The sequence below is a fragment of the Pseudophryne corroboree genome, chromosome 9 (assembly GCF_028390025.1).
Source record: "Pseudophryne corroboree isolate aPseCor3 chromosome 9, aPseCor3.hap2, whole genome shotgun sequence".
Taxonomy (NCBI): Eukaryota; Metazoa; Chordata; class Amphibia; order Anura; family Myobatrachidae; genus Pseudophryne; species Pseudophryne corroboree.
Window position 1 is genome coordinate 395929874 of NC_086452.1, and position 6000 is coordinate 395935873.

The following is a 6000-nucleotide window of genomic DNA, read 5'->3' on the forward strand; positions in this document are numbered from 1 at the left end:
TACTGATCAGCGTAGCACTCTCTCAGGAAGTGTTGCAACAGCATGGCTGGATTCTGAATATTCCAAAGTCGCAACTGATTCCTACGACGCGTCTGCCCTTCCTGGGCATGATTCTGGACACAAACCAGAAAAGGGTGTTTCTCCCGGAGGAGAAGGCTCAGGAGCTCGTGACTCTGGTCAGAGGCCTCCTAAAACCAAAACAGGTATCGGTGCATCACTGCACGCATGTCCTGGGAAAGATGGTGGCGTCATACGAAGCCATTCCCTTCGGCAGGTTCCATGCGAGGATCTTTCAGTGGGATCTGTTGGACAAGTGGTCCGGATCGCATCTTCAGATGCATCGGCTGATCACCCTGTCCCCCAGGGCCAGGGTGTCTCTTCTGTGGTGGCTGCAAAGTGCTCACCTCCTCGAGGGCCGCAGGTTCGGCATACAGGACTGGGTCCTGGTGACCACGGATGCAAGCCTGCGAGGGTGGGGGGCAGTCACACAGGGAAGAAATTTCCAAGGTCTGTGGTCAAGTCAGGAGACTTGCCTTCACATCAATATCCTGGAACTAAGGGCCATATACAACGCCCTAAGTCAAGCGGAGACCCTGCTTCGCGACCAATCGGTGCTGATTCAGCCAGACAACATCACCGCAGTGGCTCATGTTACCCGCAAAGGCGGCACAAGGAGCAGGGTGGTGATGGCGGGAGCCACCAGAATTCTTCGCTGGGCGGAGAATCACGTAAGAGCACTGTCAGCAGTGTTCATTCCGGGAGTGGACAACTGGGAAGCAGACTTCCTCAGCAGGCACGACCTCCACCCGGGAGAGTGGGGACTTCATCAAGAAGTCTTCATGCAGATTGCAAATCGATGGGAACTGCCACAGGTGGACATGATGGCGTCCTGTCTCAACAAAAAGCTAAAAAGATATTGCGCCAGGTCAAGGGACCCTCAGGCGATAGCTGTGGACGCACTAGTAACACCGTGGGTGTTCCAGTCGGTCTATGTGTTTCCTCCTCTTCCTCTCATACCAAAGGTGCTGAGAATTGTAAGAAAAAGAGGAGTGAGAACAATACTCATTGTTCCGGATTGGCCAAGAAGGACTTGGTACCCGGAATTGCAAGAAATGCTCACAGAGGACCCGTGGCCTCTGCCTCTCAGACAGGACCTGTTACAACAAGGGCCCTGTCTGTTCCAAGACCGTGGCTGCGTTTGACGGCATGGCGGTTGAACGCCGGATCCTAGCGGAAAAAGGCATTCCGGATGAAGTCATTCCTACGCTGATAATGCTTTGCTGTCACATCCTTCCTAGCCTTTATCACCGTATATGGCGAAAATGTGTTGCTTGGTGTGAGGCCAGGAAGGCCCCTACTGAGGAATTCGAGCTGGGTCGATTCCTGCACTTCCTACAGTCAGGAGTGACTATGGGCCTGAAATTAGGTTCCATAAAGGTCCAGATTTCGGCCCTATCCATTTTCTTCCAAAAAGAACTGGCTTCACTGCCTGAGGTTCAGACGTTTGTTAAGGGAGTGCTGCATATTCAGCCCCCTTTTGTGCCACCAGTGGCACCTTGGGATCTTAACGTGGTGTTGAGTTTCCTGAAATCCCACTGGTGTGAGCCACTTAAGACCGTGGAGCTAAAGTATCTCACGTGGAAAGTGGTCATGCTGTTGGCCTTAGCTTCGGCTAGGCGTGTGTCAGAATTGGCGGCTTTGTCATGTAAAAGCCCCTATCTGGTTTTCCATATGGATAGGGCAGACTTGCGGACTCGTCCGCAATTTCTGCCAAAGGTGGTGTCATCCTTTCATTTGAACCAACCTATTGTGGTGCCTGCGGCTACTGGTGACTTGGAGGATTCCAAGTTGCTTGACGTAGTCCGGGCTTTGAAGATTTATGTGACCAGAACGGCTGGAGTCAGGAAGACTGACTCGCTGTTTGTCCTGTATGCATCCAACAAGCTGGGTGCTCCTGCTTCAAAGCAAATAATTGCTCGCTGGATCTGTGGCACGATTCAGCAGACTCATTCTGCGGCTGGGTTGCCGCATCCAAAAATCAGTGAAAGCCCATTCCACGAGAAAGGTGGGCTCTTCTTGGGCGGCTGCCCGAGGGGTCTCGGCATTATAGCTTTGCCGAGCTGCTACTTGGTCGGGTTCAAACACATTTGCAAAGTTCTACAAGTTTGATACCCTGGCTGAGGAGGACCTTGAGTTTGCCCATTCGGTGCTGTAGAGTCATCCGCACTCTCCCGCTCGTTTGGGAGCTTTGGTATAATCCCCATGGTCCTTACGGAGTCCCCAGCATCCACTAGGACGTTAGAGAAAATAAGATTTTACTCACCGGTAAATCTATTTCTCGTAGTCCGTAGTGGATGCTGGGCGCCCGTCCCAAGTGCGGACTTTCTGCAATACGTGTATATAGTTATTGCTTACTAAAGGGTTATGTTATGTGGCATCAGTTGAGTGATGCTTGTTTGTTGTTCATACTGTTAACTGGGTATGGTATCACGATTTATACGGTGTGATTGGTGTGGCTGGTATGAGTCTTACCCTGGATTCCAAAATCCTTTCCTTGTAATGTCAGCTCTTCCGGGCACAGTTTCCTTAACTGAGGTCTGGAGGAGGGGCATAGAGGGAGGAGCCAGTGCACACCAGGTAGTACTAAATCTTTCTTTAGAGTGCTCAGTCTCCTGCAGAGCCCGTCTATTCCCCATGGTCCTTACGGAGTCCCCAGCATCCACTACGGACTACGAGAAATAGATTTACCGGTGAGTAAAATCTTATTTTCTCTAACGTCCTAGTGGATGCTGGGGACTCCGTAAGGACCATGGGGATAGACGGGCTCCGCAGGAGACATGGGCACTTTAAGAAATACTTTAGGATTTGGGTGTGCACTGGCTCCTCCCTCTATGCCCCTCCTCCAGACCTCAGTTGATTACTGTGCCCAGAGGAGACTGGGTGCTTTTCAGAAGCTCTCCTGAGTTTCTGACAAAGTATTTTGTTAGGTTTTTTATTTTCAGGGAGCCTGCTGGCAACAGACTCCCTGCATTGTGGGACTGAGGAGAGAGAAGCAGACCTACTTCTGTGAGTTGAAAGGCTCTGCTTCTTAGGCTACTGGACACCATTAGCTCCAGAGGGATCGGTACGCAGGTCTCATCCTCGCCGTCCGCCCCGGAGCCGCGCCGCCGTCCTCCTCACAGAGCCTGAAGGTAGAAGCCACGTGAGTATGAGAAGTTAGAAGACATCAGAGGCGGCAGAAGACTTCACTGTTCTTCACTGAGGTAACGCACAGCACTGCAGCTGTGCGCCATTGCTCCCATTCACCTCACATACTGTCACTGTAAGGGTGCAGGGGGGCGCCCTGGCCAGCAAATAAACTTCTCCTGGCAAAAGATGGGTATATACAGCCGGCCACTGTATATACCTACGAGTTCCCGCCAAAGTTTTGTATTTTAGAGCGGGACAGAAGCCTGCCACTGAGGGGGCGGGGCTTCTCCCTCAGCACTCACCAGCGACATTTTTTCTCCACAGCACCTCTGAGAGGAAGCTCCCCGGACTTTCCCCTGCTTAGATCACGGTGACATGAGGGTTTTAAAGTAGAGGGGGGGGGGGGGGGGGCACATAATTGGCGAATTGAGTATAAAAGCGCTATCTGGGTAAACATACATATTGTGTTTTTGTCCTGGGTTATTATAGCGCTGGGTGTGTGCTGGCATACTCTCTGTCTCTCCTAAGGGCCTTGTGGGGGTACTGTCCTCAGATAAGAGGGTTTCCTGAGTGTGTGGTGTGTCGGTATGTGTGTGTTGACATGTCTGAGGGAGGAGGATGAGCAAATGAATGTGGTGTCGACGGCGCAGACACCTGACTGGATGGATATGTGGAATGTTTTAAGTGCCAATGTAAATTTATTACACAAAAGGTTGGATAAAGCTGAAGCTAGGGAACAGTCAGGGAGTCAACCCATGCCTGTACCTATGTCGCAGGGACCTTCGGGGTCCCAAAAGCGCCCACTATCCCAAATAGTTGACACGGATTCTGACTCCAGTGTCGAATATGATGATGCAAAATTACAGCCAAAGGTGGCTAAATGTATTCAATATATGATTATTGCAATCAAAGATGTTTTGCATATCACAGAGGAACCCCCTGTCCCTGACACACGGGTACACATGTATAAGGGAAAGAAAACTGAGATAAATTTTCTCCCCTCACATGAGCTGAACGAGTTATGTGAAAAAGCTTGGGAATCTCCAGACAAGAAACTGCAGATCCCCAAAAGGATTCTTATGGCGTATCCTTTCCCGCCAACGGACAGGATACGGTGGGAATCATCCCCTAGGGTGGACAAAGCTTTGACACGCTTATCCAAAAAGGTAGCGCTGCCTTCCCAAGATACGGCTACCCTCAGGGATCCTGCTGATCGCAAGCAGGAGGTTACCCTGAAGTCCATTTATACACATTCAGGTACCTTACTCAGACCGGCGATTGCGTCGGCATGGGTGTGTAGTGCTGTAGCAGCATGGACAGATACCTTATCAGCGGAAATTGATACTCTGGATAAGGATACCATCCTATTGACCCTAGGACATATAAAAGATGCTGTCTTATATATGAGGGATGCACAAAGAGACATTGCTCTATTGGGTTCGAGATTCAACGCTATGTCGATCTCGGCTAGAAGAGTCCTTTGGACCCGCCAATGGACAGGTGATGCCGACTCAAAAAGGCATATGGAGGTTTTACCTTACAAGGGTGAGGAATTGTTTGGAGAAGGTCTCTCGGGCCTGGTCTCCACTGCTACGGCAGGCAAATCTAATTTCTCTGACGTCCTAGTGGATGCTGGGGACTCTGTCAGGACCATGGGGAATAGCGGCTCCGCAGGAGACAGGGCACAAAATGTAAAAGTTTGACCACTAGGTGGTGTGTACTGGCTCCTCCCCCTATGACCCTCCTCCAAGCCTCAGTTAGGTTTTTGTGCCCGTCCGAGCAGGGTGCAATCTAGGTGGCTCTCATATAGAGCTGCTTAGAGTAAAAGTTTTGATAGTTTTATTATTTTCAGTGAGTCCTGCTGGCAACAGGCTCACTGCAACGAGGGACCTAGGGGAGAAGAAGTGAACTCACCTGCGTGCAGGATGGATTTGCTTCTTAGGCTACTGGACACTAGCTCCAGAGGGACGATCACAGGTACAGCCTGGATGGGTCACCGGAGCCACGCCGCCGACCCCCTTGCAGATGCCGAAGTAAGAAGAGGTCCAGAAACCGGCGGCTGAAGGCTTTTCAGTCTTCATGAGGTAGCGCACAGCACTGCAGCTGTGCGCCATTGCGCTCAGGCACACTTCACACCGGCGGTCACTGAGGGTGCAGGGCGCTGGGGGGGGGTGCCCTGGGCAGCAATGTTAATACCTTTCTGGCTAAAAAGAATACATCACATATAGTCCATGAGGCTATATGGATGTATTTCACCCCTGCCAGGTCTCAGAAAAACCGGGAGAAGAGCCCGCCGGAATAGGGGGCGGGGCCTATCTCCTCAGCACACAGCGCCATTTTCCTACACAGCTCCGCTGCTAGGAAGGCTCCCAGGCTCTCCCCTGCACTGCACTACAGAAACAGGGTAAAAAACAGAGAGGGGGGGCATTTTTTGGCGATATTATATATATTTAAGCAGCTATAAGGAAACAACACTTATATAAGGTTGTTCCTATATAATTATAGCGCTTTGGTGTGTGCTGGCAAACTCTCCCTCTGTCTCCCCAAAGGGCTAGTGGGGTCCTGTCTTCTATCAGAGCATTCCCTGTGTGTCTGCTGTGTGTCGGTACGTGTGTGTCGACATGTATGAGGACGATGTTGGTGTGGAGGCGGAGCAATTGCCGGTAATGGTGATGTCACCCCCTAGAGAGTCGACACCGGAATGGATGGCTTTGTTTATGGAATTACGTGATAATGTCAGCACGCTGCAAAAGTCGGTTGACGACATGAGACGACCGGCAAACCAGTTAGTACCTGTACAGGCGTCTCAAA